Source organism: Paramormyrops kingsleyae, chromosome 13 (genome assembly GCF_048594095.1).
Source record: "Paramormyrops kingsleyae isolate MSU_618 chromosome 13, PKINGS_0.4, whole genome shotgun sequence".
NCBI lineage: Eukaryota > Metazoa > Chordata > Actinopteri > Osteoglossiformes > Mormyridae > Paramormyrops > Paramormyrops kingsleyae.
The window spans coordinates 10,908,404-10,921,021 of NC_132809.1; the positions used below are offsets into that span (position 1 = coordinate 10,908,404).

The following is a 12,618-nucleotide window of genomic DNA, read 5'->3' on the forward strand; positions in this document are numbered from 1 at the left end:
ATCGAGGCAACTGATCCTGAGTCGTCTGAAATTGCTTTGGCAGCATTCGGTGGCAGAATATAGTTGCGCGTTCACTTGCACAAATGACAGCTTCTGTGGCGATTTCGCCGAAGGTGCTGGATTAAATAATTCAAAGGACAGCCTGGCGCCAGACTTGTGAAAATGGACGTTTCACTCAATTAAAGATGGTGGGGCCTCATCAGAACCTCCCCCATCTGATTAGCACAATCCCGTGGCTTTTAAACCTTTCGCTTTCCGCATTAGCATTATTTGCATTGATAATGGGGAGGGGGGGGGGTCGGATAAAGGAGTGTGGCAGGGGCATTTGTCGTCATGACGGCAACTTCCGAATGCCAACATGGGCCACAATGGAAAGCATGTGATGGAAGAGCAAGTCTGCAAAGGCAGCTAACTGGCAGGCCTTGAGCGCTGCGTTTTCCCCTGGGTCATTTGTGTTGGCTTTGGGCTTGTACCTAATTCCACAGAGGTGCTGGGGGGGGGGCACAGTGACCTGTAGCCCCTGCCCTCTGTGTCATGCTGCATCCTTCATCTCCATCTCCCTCTCCATCAAGCTCTCCTCCTCCACACCCCCCACCTCCCCACTTTTCTCACCCATCATGCTCTATTTTTTTTTTTATTTTGACAGCAGAAGGCAGGTCGGACGCAGAACAGCACATGCTCTCCCTGACCCGTGGTAATGGGAACCAGATGGGGGCCAGAAAACCTGGGGACTCCCCCAGGAACACCCCCAATCTGCTGACCCCCTCTCCCAGAAGTGATCCATGCCATACATTCTTCTCAAAGACAACGCCACACATCATCAGCCAAGTGTCAGGGAAGGGAGTCGCTCTGGAGATACACCCATCTGGCAGGCCCGGCCCGGCCCGTTCCAGCCTCAGTCTGAGTCCTCCATCCGGCTCCATCTAAATAACTATGCACCAGTGTCTAGTTCTGCTGGTTCTGGGCCAAGCAAAGTCCGTTTCATCCATCTCGTTCCCCGTGCAATCATTAGACACAGTCAGCTGAATCACCAAAGGAACATGCTTCATTCAGATTAATTACATTTATTTACTGAGCATCATTTCCCACTAAACAGAATTATAGGCAGACTTAACAGTAGTTAATGTTCCACAGTATCAAAAAGTGGTCCTGGGGGGAAAATGATAAAAGACAAAGATGGGGAGTACACACATGAACGACACCGAATACCTGGTACAGGTATGTTGGGAGCTGGGAGGGAGCAAATATGTGAACTGTAGTTAAAGCTCTTAAGGCCGTCGATAACCTCCCCGGCCCCTGGAGATGCTGACCTTATACAAGCCGGAGTTAAATGAAATGAAAGCTGCTTCTGTTTGACCCAGTGTTATAGAGGTGTGCATCTCTCAGTACATATTACAGTAACTCATAGTAAAGTAAGTAACTGCAATATATAATAATAGTGACAGGAATACTAAATCGATTTTTAATGATTTTATCGATTTTTGGCTGATTTCTTTTTAAGCTTTTGTCAGATTGGGGTTTTTGTGTTGATGTACCAGTATCATAGACAACTAGATTTTGAATTCTAATTGGTTTTGCTCTACACCCCCACAGACATGTAAACAATGGTTCATATCACAACACCAACCTGCATAGCCAATGGAGATCTAATATAGGGTCAGTCTAGCTATAAATGAGGGTAAATTGGCAAGCAAATGTTTCTACTCATACACACTAACGCACCTGTGGCCGAAGGCATCAGAACTAAAAGTTGTTCTATATATTGTAGAAATTACTGTGCAACCTGCATCCAGCAACCTGAGAGTCTATTCGCATCGACAAGGTCCAGGGAGAGTGAATTTACAATTCCGGCACAGTCATTACTCATCTGTATGCCCTGCAGATGCACGGAGAACGCAGACTATTTTAGGAAGCTAAGAGGTAACCATCATGCATCCAGCATCTATTTTATTCAGTATGACTCACAGTCATGGTTCATTTGAATTGGACTTGTTTTTTTTGGCTCTCCACTCTATTACTTTCATAGTGCTAAAGTGGAAGGACAGGCAAGACCCCAGGGGAACTGTCCGGGACGTTTCTTTACATCCACAAGTCCTCCGGAGAGGGAGGTACCACAATCCAGAGGCTGAGGATGGAGAAAAGCACAAACTGAGACCGCCCAGGGCATCGCTCCAAGGTCCTCGCACACTTCTGAGCTGGTGAAGAAGCTGACCAATCACAGAATGGTTTTTATTATCAGGCACGCAGATGGACGCCCCAGTGTGTCTGGTATTAGTTAGCGCTGACATCTACAAAAACACCATCACGATGATGCTGCAGCCATTCTACCATCATTTAAATTCCAAAATCATGTCAATCAACATGTACCATTATCTCTCCTGCACACTGTCTTACAATAGCTGCACCAGATATGCAGGACTTTCATGTATGTTGCTGTAACTAGGGTTGACACACTGATGGAATTAAAGGCATTGCAAAATTAAATAAGATTAAATTCAATCAAATCCATCCTACATACCAGCCCTTATTTTGATATCCCAGCACCAATAAACATCTAGAAATAGAAAAAAATCTGCATTTCAGCTGCAGTCTCCCCAGCCAGCCACAATCCTCCATTGAAAGACATCACTCACAATTTATCGATTTCTCTCCCACCTGCCATTTCTGTGCTATTAATTCGCTGTTTGTGACTGTTTACTTAATAACACGCTGGGAATGTGTATACGCATGGCGTGTTGGCCATCACAGAGGTAAAGCGTGTATTATAATGACAACCTCCATTTGGAGATGCAGTCCATCTCGTACGGCAGCTTAGCAGATCTGCTAGTTCAGAGCCAGGAGATGCCAAGGCGTGTCAGTCAAAAGGCGATTCATTGCAAACAGAATGAAAATGTGCCATCACACTGAAGCAAAATATCGAAATAAGGAACCTCATTAACTTTATGGAATCTGCAAGACTCATCTTATTATCTGTTTGAGAGCTGCATCAGTAGCCTGAGGAAACTAGTGATGCTGGACCTTGATTGACGAGATCTCAGTTGACTACTTGTGTCTCCTCAAGGGAAGAGGCAGTGCCAGTGAGGGCAGTAGGCTGTTTGTGGCACAAGTATCAGTCATACCGCCATGTCCCCTTGCATCTACACTGAATTAGTATCTACCCCCCCGGGTAGATACTAAGCCCTTTGCCTCAGGATCCACCTCCTCCCCCATACTCTATTCCTTGTGCAAGTACAGAGATGAGGAAACACAGACTAAAGATGGTTTCGTAGATTGGAGCATATGTACCACAGAGTACCACATTTTTACAAACCACTTATGGAATATTAATGTCCTTGAAACTCAGTAAAAAACATGATTTTTTAAATCCTGTTTATTTTCTCCAGTCTGACCGACTTCAACATGTCTAAAGTGATAGTCCCATCTGAAGTAGCCTATATCCAGATGTTCAGCTGATGTGCTTTTTTGCATAACTACTTCTAGACTATAAAATTGTCTATGAAGCTAGCATTACCGGGATGACTTCACCTGCAATGCCTGGACTCTGGAACATCTAGTCCCTTAACATCTGGTTTAACATGATGCAAGGAAGGTGGTCTCAGGAGAATGGTGGAAGTGTCACTAGTGTATCACTAGTCCCTGTCATGCTGCCTATTGATTAATTTCAGATTCAGATTATGGAGCCAACGGGAAACCTTTGCAAAGCCCAGGGTCTTTGCAAAAAATTAAAAGCTGAGTTCTGTTGCAAGAAGCACCTGAGGAAGGTCTGGTAAAGCCATCACGGACCAGAACCCTCTTCATACAAGAAGACGAGCTTCCTGAGAAGCTGGGTTACAGACCCTTAAGTCTCCTGAAGAGATTTCCCTTCCTGAGTCCGTTCCCAGCGTTGCTGGTGTGCAGCCATTGAGAAGGAAGTAGGAAGAATGCATTTTCACAGGCCTCGCTTTGGAATTTGCAAGAAAGGCCGAGGCACCCGGAGCAGCAGCCAAGAAGCAAGCCGTCCCAGAAAAGGGAAGCACAGATGGGCAGGGGTTAGGTCACGCTGCCCCAACATTGAAACAGGGTCTGGCAAAGCCTTTCAAGGACACAAGCAATCTGAAGTCTGAGTCTTTATTTTATGATGTTTTAGATTTGACTGACCTTCTATGTAGGAGTTTTACTAAACATTTTCTGATAAGTTATTAATGTACAGTGAGAATTACTGACTGGTCGGGAGAAAGCAGGAGACAGGTTGTCTTACTGCATTAGAAAGAGGGTCATCCCAATTGAGAATCCTTCAGCTCGTTAAGGTTCAGGCTAGGATGCAGCACCTTCTCACTATTTTCTATTAATCTGACATTTTGATTTTAGAGCGAGTCCAGTGCGCACTGACAGGATCCTTCAGGGCCAATTGCTTGTCTTCTTCCCAGCTCCCTCGCTTGCTTGTTGAAGGGAGTGACCAAATGGACACAGAACTGAATCCAGATCTTTTGTCTGCTTCCTGGGGGAACTGCTAGTCTTAGTTGAAGTCCATCCCACAAGAAGATGTGTTACAGCTGTAGAGATGGCCGTGAGATAACATTGCCCTCTTTCTTACTGCTCAGTCTCCTTTGTTCACCATACAAAGAATCATCTCCCACAGCTGTAGGTGTCCATAATTATTGTTTTGCTCCTTAGCAACACTTTTATGAAAAGTTTATGCAAAGACTGATAATTTTGTCCATTTATTGAGACAATTACAGCAAGGCGGATCAGTGGATAGTGTATCGTCTAACTCAAGGAGACAACAAGGAGCTTCCTGGGAAGGGAAACAGCAAACCTTCAGTTGGTGTCCTTAACCATCTATGTTATTAGGATGTGTGGAGTTCAGAAAGCTTTATTTTCTAGGGCAATTACATGTACAGTTCTGCCTGTATCTGGGAAGAGCTCAACCAGGTGGGTGAGTAAAACAAACAGGGCTTCGTCTCTCATTTATCATTGAGCAGGTCTGTGTCTCTCAAGGCCATGAGGCAAGAAGACAGCTGCATAGCCAGGGTTAGTAATTTCCATCACAAAATAGACATTAACACATTTAACATCCTTTCCCTTGGCAGACATCCTGAAGTGGCATGTTACTGCCTTTTTCCATATTTTACCCTCTAAACAAAGAAGAGCTTGGATGCACAAAGACTGAACTGGCTTAGGTAGATAAGTAATAGCAGCAGCAGGGAAAGCTTACATATGTCTATGCCCTTAAGATCATGAGCATTATGGTGCGTTAAAAGCCAGCAGGGCTGTGATGGAGCATGAGGAAGGACACACAGGCACAGCACAGCAGGACACCCTGCACCTCATATCAAAATGTGACAGTGAATATCATGAGCACACTTTCTCTAATCAGTCTCCCCAAATATTCTAATGAAGTCTGATCCGGCTTGCTCCCCAATTTCATTTAATCTTAATTTAGTTGATTAAAACTCTTCAACTGCTTCCGTTCTGCATTAAATCCTTGGGCTACCCCTGGGAGGAACAGCGGTGAATAGGCTTCTCTTCTTTTAACTCCTGTGGTTATAATGTTTTTTTGTTTTTTTTTTAACCAAACCAACGAAACAATGTTTAATAAGATCCAACTAAATGTCTGTCTCACATTGCAGAAAATACCTTGGTGTGAATCTTAATACCAAGAACGCAAAGATCGTGCTTGTGGTCTTGGCAGTAGGGGTCATGTTAACTTGCCTTCCAAGAATGAAGCCGGGGCACAATGAATCATGGGATTAGTCTTGTTTGGCGAGGAAGCAACAGATGTATCCTTGATATTTGGATCAGAGCAAGACCAAAATCTGGGGATTTTTACCGTCCTCTGTACTTCTGTTCTTAGCATTAGAACTGGTCTTCAGTAATGGAACATGATGGAAAACAGGACCAGAACACAAGTATGGTCAAGTACACATATTGAGATTCACCCTTGATCTTTCATATGAACATTCTGAACAACAGAAGCTTAAGGAGCATCCTGGATGTGGCCCTCAGCCAGTGTAGGGTGATACGGGTGGAACTTATCTCAGGGATCTAGACAATTTACCTTATTAACTTAATGTTATTATCCAATGGTTTAGCTGTTTATAAAGCTCATTGTGTACTTGAACTTAGAAGATGTCAGGCTATGATCCTGCACCAGAGGTCATTCGGGGTCCAAACATCAATCCAGTAGAAGCACAAAGAAAGCTGTAGCAACACCAGGTCATAAAATCCAAATGGAAGCATGGAGATCTTCACATAAACCAGGGAGAGAGCATCTGTGTTTGCATGCCATCGGCGGGGTGGCCAGAGACAAAGGTCAGAAGACCACCATGGGGGAGAGACAGTAGTGATGATCTTATATTTAGCTAATTATGGCATTTTAAAGTGCAACTTAACATCAAGAGGTTTCATCAACCTTAAACTAGCATGGGTTACTTTTGGTAGGATGCAGTCAGGTGCTGGATTTTGCACAAAAACTGTGAGAACAGTTTCCCAAAACTTCTCAACAAAAGTGAGGCACTGGCATTATCATGGCGAGGTAAGTTTTATTTAAATTCTACAACAAGCATTCTGTTTTTGGCTTGAAAATGCTATGATAGAAGAAGGAAAGAGACAGAAGGATTTGGTCTTCAGAAGTCTTAGATACTCTTGCTTTTTGTTGTTACTCTTTTACTAACCAGAGCTAGAATGTTGCCTGTTGAAATAGCTCTGGAAAATGTGATTCCTTCTTTTTTCCAGAAGTATTGTGTATTTATGTTACGTTTTATGAAACACACTTGGGTGTTTAAAAATGAATACTCCTATTTCCTCTGGCACCAGTTCTGCATTTCAAAGACCTTCAAAAGCAACTGAGAAACCCTGCAGCGTTTCCATTAATAAAAGAATGTCACGACAGACCGTGAGTCTGTCACTGTGAAGGCCGTTTACTCTTATTTCGTTTAAATTTGGGTCATTTTTGGCTGTGTGTTTGCTGATTAATGATTGTCAGCTAGTCAAATTGGTGCATTTTCCTTGCACTGCTCTACAAGGGCAAAACGGTATTTACACCAGCAGCTCCAAGCGATAGAACATATGTATGACATAGCATGCAGCAACCAGTGCTCACTCACACCTTTAGTGAATTTGGAAGAAAAAGATAAAGCCTATGTAATTCTTTCACAGGTCATCCTACTTGGTTCTCTACATCTTGCCACAGACAGGAGCCACTCTCACATGGCAGAAGCAGGCCCATCTGACACACACACACACATACACATTTGTATTCATATCTTTGTGGGGACTGTCCATTCATTTCTATGGGCAAAACCCTAATCGCAACAATGACAACTTAAGCCCCTACCTAACCCTAACCATAGTTTTTTTGATGCTATTCATGATTTTGCCCTTGCAATATAATTTATATATGTGCACACACATACATACACACGCACACACACACACACACACACACACACACACACACACACACACACACACACACACACACACACACACACACACACACACACACAGCAAGCACGTGGGATCCTGAGGATACAGCTGGGCAGGGCGCGCAAACACATCAATGTGTCAATGACCACATTTATGCCCAGAAGAAAGTGTGGTTCAGACTAGATATGACTGGCAAAGACGGGTGGAGGCTTATTCATAAGGATGAGACGGCAGCTTTTGCCTGAAACACAGGGACGGGACTTCAGACAACATCAATATTAATACTCAGTGAAGCAACAGCTATCTAGCATTATCTTCCTTACATTGGACTTATGGATATTTTGGAAGATTTTGTGCGTGTAAATAAAGAAACATCTGTGGGTAGGATTCTTCATTGATTTGCATTTTCAGAAGTATCAACGGACAGAGACGTAAGAGTCAAACTGATTTCTCCAGAGCAAGGTCAGAGGATGGACTGGACTCTGACACCACCAGATTTATTCCCCCCCCCTTGAAATTCCATCTCTTTACAGCCTAAGATCTGCCTCTCTCAGTCTCATTGGTGCACGGCCCCCTGCGATCAGATCTCAGGCGAGCTCGCGAATGACAGATGGCGTTGTCACCGAGTGATTTGCGGTAGCAGTCCCTTTGCTACTCAACTTGAGTGGAATTCCGTCGCGGCGTTTCTGGCCGGCTGGGCAAAGTGGCACGTGGGTCTGATGGGATTAATCCGCCAAGCTCTAGAGATTGGGGGGGGGGGGAAACTTGGGGGAACTGGGGGGTGGGGGGGGGGGGTAAGGTGAGTTGTAAATAGAAGCCATCTGGTCCTGTGGAGAGCATGTTTGGGCCATGCTGGTTGTCCTGCCGGAACGGAGGTCCAGACCAGGTTTCGAAAGTCCTAGGAGATGCCCTAACAGCACAATCCTTTGGCCATATCCCTATAAACTCTAATGTGGGCTCTCTGCCCAGGCCACGGGCTGCTCAGGTGCCCAACAACCCCCATCCCGAGGTCCCCGAGGCTGTAGGCTGCTGTCAGTCTGCTCAGTGTTCTTCTCCACTTTTAACCATCATCTGATCAATATTCTGTCAGCTATTCTCATGTTTTCAAATTTTTCCACCCAAAAAAAAGGTAACACTCTCTATGAATGCCATATCTATAATAATTTATGAACACATTCATAATACATTATAATGCATTGATAGAGCATTATAAACATGGCTATAAATATTTATAAAAAGGCATAACACATTATAGGCATGTTTATTATGCATTATGAATGCTTTATGAAGCTCTCATCTATAATGTACTATAGATACCTATTCAATGTAAGCATCCTTTTAAAGCATCCTTAATTCTTATACCAACCATTATAATGCATTATGAAGATATCTATTGTGCACTATACAATAGATATCATAGCTTTATTGGTGCTAATGAAATATTATAATCAACACTATAATGTCTTACGACTGTCAGTAGAAAATGCTGTATTGCGTTATTAATTCTTATACTGACCGTTATAATGCATTATAGATGACAGATTCAAATAAAGAATTTAGTCTTGCAACCATCGCTGTTCCTGGACACCAGGAGCAGCAGCGTAGGGTAGGAGTTTAGACACTGACAGAAGTGATCTCCTGTAGAAATAAGGACAGAACAGTGAGCCAAGCATCCCATCTAGATGTTCCCTCCCTGTATGGCAGATGGAGAGACAGTCAGCATACTTCTGTGTTTAATGGAGAAGAGACTCCAATGGAGAAGAGACTGGTGGGAAGGTGCCGTTCCTCTCTTTCGGACAGTGGGCTGCTTTGTATATCTACCTGTTCCTAATAGCACACTTGGCTGCTGTTGAATAAATTATAACAAAGAAATTTTACGTGTTTTCACACCTCCGGGATTGCAAGTGTGAATCTGGCCCCGTCTCTGCCTTTGCATTTTACTGAAATGCCCTCCGCATTTATAATACTGTTCTTCTGCAGGCTGTTGTTTTAACTGGGTAACACTAAATTGCCTTTATTGTGTCAGTGCCTTTCAGTATAGCGATTACCAATCCAAGGTGTACTCTGCCTACTGCTCTTTACTTTCTAGGAGGGGAGCAAAATCGAGTTATCATGGAGAATATAGAGATAATTCCTTAATATTTTTGGATGTCATTCTGCAATGTAGAATGATGTGGAGTTCCGGCTCCCTTCTGTCACCATTCTCAGTGCTCATTATCACAGGAAGATCTGGCTGCGATGGGCGAGCAGAGCCGCACTTCTGCTATTCAGCATATCTGTGGCGGCAGACAGCACGGGGCAGAGCACATTGCGGGCTCTGCCGCTCAGAACCAAACAGAAGCACCGCGACAAAGAAACCCAGAAGGCAAGCCAGATAATGCGTCAAATCCTCCTATTATATTGAGTTTCCGTGGTGATCGATGAGGCTGATTAATAGTGGTCCACGCAAGGTGGAGATATGATTTATGCCTACCATGGACTCACACTATGAAATATTTTCTTTTTTTTTTCGCCTTCACCATGCTGCAGGGAGGAGAGGCCACGGCGTGTGAATGATGGCTGTCCAGTTTGAGGTTCGGGGGGCGGGGTGGGGGAGGGAGGGCAGCTGCAGCTGACAGCTCTGCCTGTACATACCGGGGTTTGCATTTGTCTCCGCAGCTCGCTACCATGTACCCGGCTCTGCGGCCAACAAGCTGTCAAATGCTCGGCAGTCAGCTAGCAGCCACGGGGGGCTGCCCTCTGTGCAACATTGCTGCAGAGCTGCGAGCAACTTGTTCCAGCCTCCAGGGGGCGCTTATCCTGCGGGATCGGGGCTCAGGGGGAAAGCGGAGTGATGCAGCTCATGGCGCTGGGCCGGAATGGTGGGAACGGCACTGAAACACCAGTAAGGCCAGTGCTGGAGCTTAGTGAAACAAGCAGGACACCTGCCTGAGGTGGAACCGCTACAGATGCCTGCGGATCAGCAGGTTTTTGAACGGATGGGGTCAGTTAATTGCCAAGGTTGCCTCGGAGATGCGACAAAAGGGACAGGGTGCTGTCGACGAGTTTTTGCCAAAGGTTAATAGAAGTAGGTAATCAAGCCTTGGGTGGAGGTACTCCCCAGCTCGAGGTCGCCGCCCTGCAGTCCGGACCAGCTGTCCATCCCAGAAATGAACCCCAACCCCTGTGGAAGGAAAGGGTGACAGGGACCAAACGTGTTGCACGTTACAGCAATGACACAAAAATAAACAACAGGAAGGCTCCATCCAGGGCGAAGTGCAAAGGAAAAACACCCAAGTACGTGCGTGTACGTGTGTGTATGTCTACACATGCGAATGCCCCTCTTTCAGAGAGCCGAAAGGCAGCAAGACGTCGATTCGATAATGTGATTTAATGATGCAAAACAAATTCACGGGATGTCTGGGTGAAGCCTGTTTTTGGAATCGAGCTCCAGATCATCCATTTGTTTAACGCTTCCCATTGTGTTCTCTTTGTTACGGTTATTGACTCGTTGAGAGCTGGCAATGAATTGCTTCTTTGTTTCACATGCAGAGAGGAACACATGAGAAAATGCTTGTTGCTGACTACTGGGTATTCTAATTGGTTAGGGGTGACCACTATTTATAATTTACAGGAGTAAACAAAGTGAGCCTTTTTTAAATGACATTCGTGACAGGATCCCCCAGAGGATTGTGACCTCATCAGGCACACGGGCCACGGCCTGGCCATGAGAGGGGCTTCCGTGTGTCTCAGCACTGGAGGAAAGGCTGGGCGTGGAGGTCAGAGGAAGTACATGAGTGAGCTGTGCGAGCCGGATGAGGAAGAGGCCAGTCAGGTGGAAATGGGGTCCTCGCTGCCCCATTGTTTGCGGGAGAAGTGGAGATTGGGGGAGGGGCAATGACCCTCAGGAAGAGTGTGAACAGGATGCAGTGTTTGGGGGAAAGAGCACCGTAAGCAAGAAAAAACCCAGTGGATGGCCCTTACAAAGAGCTTCTTTATCAAATTATCACCAAGAGGACCAATGGAGCCCACAGGAACCCACACCATGTTAGCGCCAAATGCTACTGTAACCACATCCTGTAAAATAAACATGGCGGGGAGCCCCCCCCTGCTGGAGTGCTTAGGCTCCGCTCTGACGTCCATCCTTCCCCACCAGTGTCACGCATGGCTACGTTTCTCCTTGTTTGGGTTCCTCCACTCCGACGTGCAAACTGCTCAACACACCGCACATCCTTGGCAATCCCCCCCCTCCTCATATATTCACTGGCTTTATGACTCACTTTCATTCTGGTCCGGACATTTTTCACAGCTAACAAAAGCCAGTGCTTTTATCGCATTCAGCTTGACATGACAACCAGAAGAACTTAAATACCAAGTACATTCAAGTACAGGAAGAAACGTTTCTACTTTGTTTGCAGCTCTTCCCCACTCCAGTGTCTATCAAAGGCTGGTAGGTACAATAAAATAAAGGCGGCAATCCCACCGTGTGGCGCAGTCGCCAAGACCTGGCTTACCTGCGGCAGTTTGAGATCTTCCGGCGGCCACAGACCACGGGTCCCGAGCCAAAGCACGCTCCCGCCATCATCTGCTTCCGGCTCCTTAGCCATGCCCTTGGCACGTGGCCTGAGAAGACTGGGCACACAGGGAAGCATTCCCTGTCTAGCATATGCAGAGGTGGACTGAAGCAAAAAGGCTTAAATGGGATCAAAACCAAAGTCCAACACTGAACCCAGAAAACAAACATACCGACATGGATCGTCCAAAAACAGCTTCACAGGGCGGAGTTTCAGGTTTTTTTTTTAGAGAACAACCTATCTGACACTCCCAAAATCTTAAATCATTGTAAAATACTTAAATTGTCACGTGAAATCAGTAGTTCAGAAAAAGTATTTAAAAGTAATTTAGGATGATAGATTAAGTTTCTCCAGAACCATATGAATCAGCAGAAAACCAAACATTTAACTTTTCAGAATACATACAGGTACATCATATACACTGATAAAACCCACCGTGGACTCGGTCCTTCTTCTTCATGTTTAGTTCTGTACTTCCTCTTGTAAAAAAGCTAATTCATAATTGATAGATTCCTCTGCCACCCCATCATCTCACAAACACATTTTTTTGCTTTTCTTTTGTTCCTTCTATCAAACACCACCACCGAAAAACCATAGAGACACTGCCATCTTCTGGACATGCGTGATATTAGAATTAGAATTTGGTGATCAGTGGTCA

The 12,618-nt window shown here is 45.1% G+C and overlaps 1 long non-coding RNA gene across 1 annotated transcript; it reads right to left on the reverse strand.

The window, feature by feature from the left end:
* Nucleotides 1-10,150: 10,150 nt before the first annotated feature.
* On the reverse strand, nt 10,151-12,500 carry LOC140578261 (uncharacterized). Its single transcript, XR_011982359.1, has 3 exons — nt 12,396-12,500; nt 11,901-12,018; nt 10,151-10,570 (listed from the first exon to the last, which is right to left on the reverse strand). It is a non-coding gene; the product is annotated as an uncharacterized lncRNA (long non-coding RNA).
* Nucleotides 12,501-12,618: the final 118 nt, after the last annotated feature.